This window comes from Carya illinoinensis, chromosome 2 (genome assembly GCF_018687715.1).
Source record: "Carya illinoinensis cultivar Pawnee chromosome 2, C.illinoinensisPawnee_v1, whole genome shotgun sequence".
NCBI classification, from domain to species: domain Eukaryota; kingdom Viridiplantae; phylum Streptophyta; class Magnoliopsida; order Fagales; family Juglandaceae; genus Carya; species Carya illinoinensis.
The window spans coordinates 476182-483400 of record NC_056753.1 but is presented as its reverse complement, the minus strand read 5'-3'; positions in this window follow the sequence as shown (position 1 = coordinate 483400).

The window sequence follows — 7219 nt, the reverse complement described above, 5'->3', positions numbered from 1 at the left end:
AATCTCTAAATGAGCAAATAAAATTTTTCTCCAAATAAGTATTCTTAACTTCTCTCTTATTATTTTTTTATGAATGGAACTGTTACTAATTGGGCAAGTGTAGTTCTCCTCACTCAGGTGATTAAGTGCACTGTGTAATTAAAATATTTTTTTATGAACCCAGTGTGTGAGGCCAGGAATCCAAATTACCCGACCACTTGAGTTGTAACCACTGTGCACACTTTAAGTGTACTGTGTACTTAAACTCATAGTAGAAACAATAAAATAGTATGTTCACAAACACAGTAGATAGGTTAAGTGCACAGTGCCCATCAATGTTAGAATTGTGCATGGCACATACAATGCACAACAGGTACACGCTGCCATGCACCCAGTAGCCTCGCGGCAGCCCTCCGCAAGGTCTAGTGACCCGCCGAAGGCCACCACATGGACCGTCGGTGGTTTCTATTCTACGCCTGGTGGCACCCACCCATGGGGTTGTACCTAATGTTTGGGCCATGCACAACAGTGCATGGAAGCTTGCTCCTAAATGAACCACGACCCCGTCATGGCATAGCCAGGGGCTTTCACCAGCGGTCACCATATGAACCACCAGAGCCGTTTGTCTCTTCGAAGATGGTCCATGACCACCTGGCCAAGGCGGGGACCTCGCCACAAGGCCACGTGCATGAGACTGCATGTAGCCGATTCCTCCTTGGCCCAATGGTACTGTGGCAAAGTAGAGGTGCTGACTGCCACCATGGGGACCACCAGCGTACCCGAAAGCCACCAGTGCACCCTGACACATGGTGGGCAATAGTGGCCTTCAGCCATGTTCCCCATGCAGAAGCTCACGGCAAACCATCGTGAGCCTTTTAATTTTGCCGATAGTCACCACTTGGACCACCAACATCATCTGCAGTCGAAGGGATGGTCCCCAACCACCACGGTTGACCCCGATGTTCCCTTGGCTACATACCCAATGCATGAAATGTGCACTGGACCTCTCAGCCAGCTCACAGTCGAGGTCTCCCCTCGCCCACTGGAAGACCTCCACTCGTAGGTCATACTCTATGGTTGAGGTCTCCCCTCACTCCGTAACTTCTATGGCCATGGTCTTTGATTGAGATGGAATATTGCATATTTTATAGATTTAGAATCAATATATTTTGATTACTTTATTAAAATTATTATTGGTTTTAGATGAAAAAATGATTAATAGGCATAAATCTGACTTTTGATTTATATTGATTAATACCATGATTTATGTTTAAATTTTATAAGTTATGATTTAATTGAGTAATAATTCTTCACATGCACAACACGTTTTTAATATTGCATTCTTGCTTTTTATTTTTACCTTTTTTTAGTTTATTTTCTTCAGCATTTTCAGGAGGCAGCAGAAGATGCCAGGGAGTTGGTTGCGTTTTTTATGAAAGGTGAAAAGAAGAGAGGGCTTTTTTCTTTGGGGATTTTCTGCACAAGCTTTCAAGACATAGAGATGTAGCAGGGGGTCTTATTGGTAATTATGAGAAGAAACACATGACGAGAAAAGAAGGAAAGACAGGCTAGATTGGAGAGTAGTGGTTTATGGAGAGCAAAGAAAAATAGCTGTTGGACGCTGGACGTGGGAGACGCGAGAGAATATATTGTTTTTTTCTCGTTTTGACACTGGGACTTCACTCACGTTTGAGCGTGATGGAACACAAGGGAAGAGTGCAAAAAGCTCAATTTTTTTTTTTGGGTGCAAGAGAGAGAGTAGGGGAGTTTTGGGCTAAGAGAAAAACGGAGAGGAGTCTGGGACAGACTGAAAGGCTTTGACTAGGACGTTTACGGACTTGAGCTGGGAGCCAAGGATGGAGCTGGGGTAGTTTTCAATTTATTTTTAGTTTTCGACACTGAAGAAAAGAAACGAGCGAATGCCAATATTTCTTGCAGGCTGGGATTTTACAAAGAGTTTTACTTGGATTAGGGGGAGTCTTCAATTCAATTTTCAGGTGGAGAGAGTGGACACTGGAACTTCGACGGAAGGAGACCGGGGCAAGGGACTGGTTTTAGTTTGAGGGAGTTTTTAGCTCTATCTTCACTCCATCTTTGTTCTCTTTGGAGGGTTATTTTTCTAGTATTAATTTGTAAGTTTTATTTTAGTTTTATGATGGAGAATGTTTATTTGATATCCATAGCTCTTGTGATGAATATGGTTGGCTAAATTTTTATATTAAAGTTAGAGGTGAAGTCTAATGGTTTAGACATTGTTTTCGGATCAACATTAAAATTTATATTGTGAGTTTAATCGATTGAATGATTTTGTTGTTGGATATTTTGATTATTTATATATATATATATATATATATCTTAATTCATTGTAATTTTTTAATACATTGAATACTTGAAAAAATCTCTATGATATTCAAATGAGTTTGTGAATGTTATAATCATCAATCATTCATGCTTAATCATTAGTGATTATTTTTCTTGACCTTAAATGCTAAATCTTCCAATTAAACGGAATCATTATTTTAGTTTAATTGAAATAAATTGATAGGAGACAATATTTTAAATTAGTAGACAGATCCTCGAAACCTTAATCGTTTTCTAAATCAATTTATTTTATTATTTTAGCTTTATTTTGTTACTTTAAATATCTTCATTTCAATCATTTTCTCTTTTATTTAATTGCACGTTCCTTTTAGTAATTTCTTTTCATTATTTGAGTTTATTTTCTTTATCATATAAGTCAATATCTGTGGATTCAGCCTTGTTAGGTACTACAACACCTATATACTTGCAGGTAAAACTGTTCTAAATTTTTGGTTTGCTAGTTTGAGTCAAAGTTTAGGTACAACAATCTCCATGACCAGCCACTCATTGGCCCAGACTCCACATCCAGCCATTTCATGGCCAATACACTTATTCGCCAACACGTTCCACGACTATGGCTCGTCGACTAGCACACTTATCGGCCAACACACTCTACGGCCATGGCTTGTCAGCTAGAACACTCCACGGCCATGGCTCGTCAGCTAGAACACTCCACGGCCATACCACTCATCGCCCACTACACCATGGCCATGCAACTTATCACCCAGGCTTCTCGCCCACGGCCATGCGACTCCATGACTAGGTCACGACTCATCGACCAGTCTCCTAAGCTAGAGTTCTCCTCAGCTAGTGAGGACTTGTTGGCCCAGCCAGGCTTCTTAGTTAGCCTTCCCCGGCCTAGACACTGACTTGCTGTTCAAGTAAGAGCACGATTAACAGCCTCTTGACCTTCAGAGTACTAATGCAGTAGAGGATCGTTCTAGCGTGGTTGTGATGGTGATGTGTCTATCTAACAGACTCCTCAACCACTTACTTGGCCATGGGCTTTTTAAAAACAAGAAAGAAGAAGAAGAAACGAAAAAAAAAAAAAAAGAAAGAAAAAGAGAATCGGAAAGGAAAAGTAGCATAAAATTTTAGTGGAGCAGATTTTGCATGCAATGGCTAAAATGCACCAGTCTGTCTATTTTTTAAATTTATGTGAGTTTGATTCTTCATAAAAAAAATTGAACTCTTGTAGCAAGAAACACTGATCTTCTAGGCCCACTCGGGCATTGCTGGGACATCTAAGTTTGTCTCCAACAAAATTGATTTCTCAAAATTTACATGCACGCGGGCACCCCGGATCACTGTCATTGCTAAAACATGGCGGCTCCCGAGCAATGCCAACACGCCTTAAACTTTATCTATGATCCGATTGGACAATCCAGGTATGCAAATCTCGCACTTGTGGCTGGAAATTATTTAAGTTAACCGGTTTGGCTTTTGTAACTTAGTTAAACACCTCAACTATCCGTATTGACTCCCGAACTTCCGGGAATGAGAAGACAAGGGAGCCAAGCACCATGTCTCCATGAGCTTGCCTAAGTCTACGAGGTAGGTGAGAGGACCAGAGGAGCCTAGCACCTTGTCTCCATAGGCTTGCCTCATTACTTACTTTAGTCTACAAGGTTGGTGAGAAAACCAGGGGAGCCAAGTACCATGTCTCAACAGGCTTACCTCATCTCTTGCCTCAGTCTAAGAGGTCGGCGAGAAGACCAGGGGGAGCTAAGCACCATGTCTCTACGGGCTTGCCTCTTCCCTTAACTCAGTTTACGAAGTCGGCAAGAAGACCAGGGGAGCCAAGCACCATGTCTATATGGGCTTGCCTCAGTTTACAAGGTTGGCGAGAAGACCACAAGAGCCAAGCATCGTGTCTCTATGGGCTTGCCTCATCCCTTGCCTCAATTTATGAGGTTGGCGAGAAAACCATGAGAGCCAAGCGCCATGTCTGCACAGGCTTGCCTCATCCCTTGCCTCAGTCTACAAGGTGGGCGAGAAGACTAGAGGAGCCAAGCCCGTGGAAACCAAGCACCGTGTTTCCACGGGCTTGCCTCATCCCTTGCCTTAGTTTATGAGGTCAAAGAGAAGACCAAAGGTCTCCACAGGCTTGACTCATCCGACAGGGGATGGCATCTCCACCAGCTAATGCCGAGTGTGTACACTCATGACATAACCATTGCCAGTGGATTTCCTTCAAGAATGAGCCTTTGGAGTTAAGGGTGTCAATATCTGACACAACCCGTAAATTTAGTATTAACACAAAAAAATTAGAGGGTTTGGGTTTAATGTTAACACATTCAGGTCAAAATGGGTTAACCCATTAAGACACGAGTTATAAACGGGTCATCAATAACAGATCAACTTGCTTAACACAAAATCAACCCGTTTTGACTCATTAAAAATTTATTTTAAAATTAAAACTTTATTATTGTTAAGTTGTAATATTGATATTTTTTAGTATGCTTATGTTTTTATTTTTTTATTGTTGGAATTGTAATTTTAGATTTATGCTCATATTTGTTATTGTATGGTTTATAGTATTGGTTTTATAACTTTTATGTGAAATTATATTAATCAGATCAAATGAGTTATATGTTTTAGTTCAACCTATTTACATGAAGGAAATGAGTTTAAATAAATCGTGCTATATTAACCTATTTCTAATTAATTTTTAAATGGGTCAAAACGAGTTACACAACATAACCCGTTATCTAAATAGGATGGGTTACGGTTTGGAAGTTTGACACGTTTAACTTAATATGTTAGGTTCGGATTGACCTATATAATCGAATGTTCATACCTTGATACGACACAAATACGATCTAGAAACATAATTTGCCACCTCTATTTAGAGTTAATGTGCCTCTGAGCGAGGCAAATTTTCTTTGGAAATGAGTCGACGGGCTCGGCAATCGCCTAAGGTGGATCTAGGAGGTCGACGGGCTTCCTGACCACCTTAAGTGGGGTATCGCAAACAAACTCCAACAGTGACAATAAAATAGAAACGCTAATTTCTGTTCATGATAATAAAAAAATATGCCCACAAAATTAAAAAAAAAAATGTTAGATGAATATACACTTTTCGACAAAAACAGGCTAGTCTAGTCTTATGAATTGCTCGATCTCCATCATGCCAAAGAGGCGGGTCTAGTCTTTTGGCTGCCTGACTTACCCCTATTATCATAATAAGTTAATAGGCAAGAAAAGTCAGGGATTGCCTGGTCTCTCAGGCGCTCAAGTAGGTGGACAAGTTACTTGATTGCCCGACCACCCTTGTGCGCATCTTACGCGGTCAAGTACACCTCCTGCCTTACTCCATGCCCATAAATCTTTATCACTTAAAGCAAGAAAAATGGGTAACAAGGAACCTACTCTTGAGATTTATTTCTCTACAGACTTCAGTGGATCATTTTGACTGCATATTTTATATTTAAAGATTCTCAATGTCCTTTTTAAAATAAATGGCCCTTAAAAATCACGGGCTATTGGAAGAGATAAAATATACACGACCCAAAGTAAGCATACGAGGCCCAACTTAAAGGGGAGGTCCCACTACTAGAAGACAAAGTAAGAGAGATGAATGTGAGACAAGGAGGAGACAATGAAAAATAGAAGGTGTCAGGAGAAAGGGAAGGTGGACATAGAAAGGAAAAGAAGAAAATGAAAAGGAAAGGAAGATTTCAAATACACAAAGAAATACAACAAATCCTCATCACTCCATAGAGGCACACAAAAAGAGGGGCATATAAAAAGAAAAGGTTAGACGATTTCAAGGGGACTTCGACTTCTCATTCAGTTTCTTCAACCTCTGATAAGGGTCTCCGGGAATGAGATATTTTCCAGAAAATATATTCGAGATATCTATTGTACAGTGAGAAATGAGAGGTGATGAGGGACTGTAAATAAGTATATTATTGTGGACTCTCCTATCCCTAAAACCCCCTATGGATGCAGGAAATATGCCGAGCCACATAAATATGTGTCCATCTCTCTTTTATATTCTCAGTACTTACTTTTCATTCACTGCCATAGACGTATGCATAATTGCACCGGACCACATCGAGGGCTCTAGACTATATCAATCAAGGTCTAAATTGCCATAGCGAGCCAGGAATGATTCTTTTTTTCTTTCCAGACTATTGTGTGATTTTTGGCATTAATAACCTGATAAGAGCCTTTTTTAGGCAATGAACAAATTAAAATCAAGCTTGATGCTACGAACATAGCAAAATATATAGAAGTCATAAAATACATTTCTACTTCATGAAAAATGAAGCAATTCTTCTGTAAATGTTAAATATTACTTTAAGAGAACAAGTGATAAAAGAGTATGTTCATAATCAAATATAAATATGAATTATTCTATTATCAAAGCTAAGCTGATGTGTAAAGTACATCATCCAAATTACTTAAAAGTAAATTATAAATATTATTTTAAGATAACAAGTGGTAAGGAAAACTCTTTAAAAGAGTATTTCCATAACAATTGTTCTACATGGAAGGCGATGTGCAAAACACACCATCCATTTAATTGACATGGAAATACTTGATTTGTTAGAGATTTTAGTTTTAAATTTTCTTAACAAATCAAGTCTTGCCATGTCAATTAAATGGAGAGTGTACTTTGCACACCACCTTCCAAATAAAATTTTTCTTACCCTAATCAAATATGAGTAAGTTATTCTATTAAAAACCTAGTATATAGAGTACACCATTTACATTATAAAAAATTTTATTCTCAAGCCGGTGTGTAAAGCACTCCTAATAAGGCACTTACATGGCATAATTTAATTTGGAAGATAAATTGTAAAATTTGAATCCTACAAATAAAATCTTACCATTTAAGTGATATATAATGGTATGTTTTATACACCGGCTT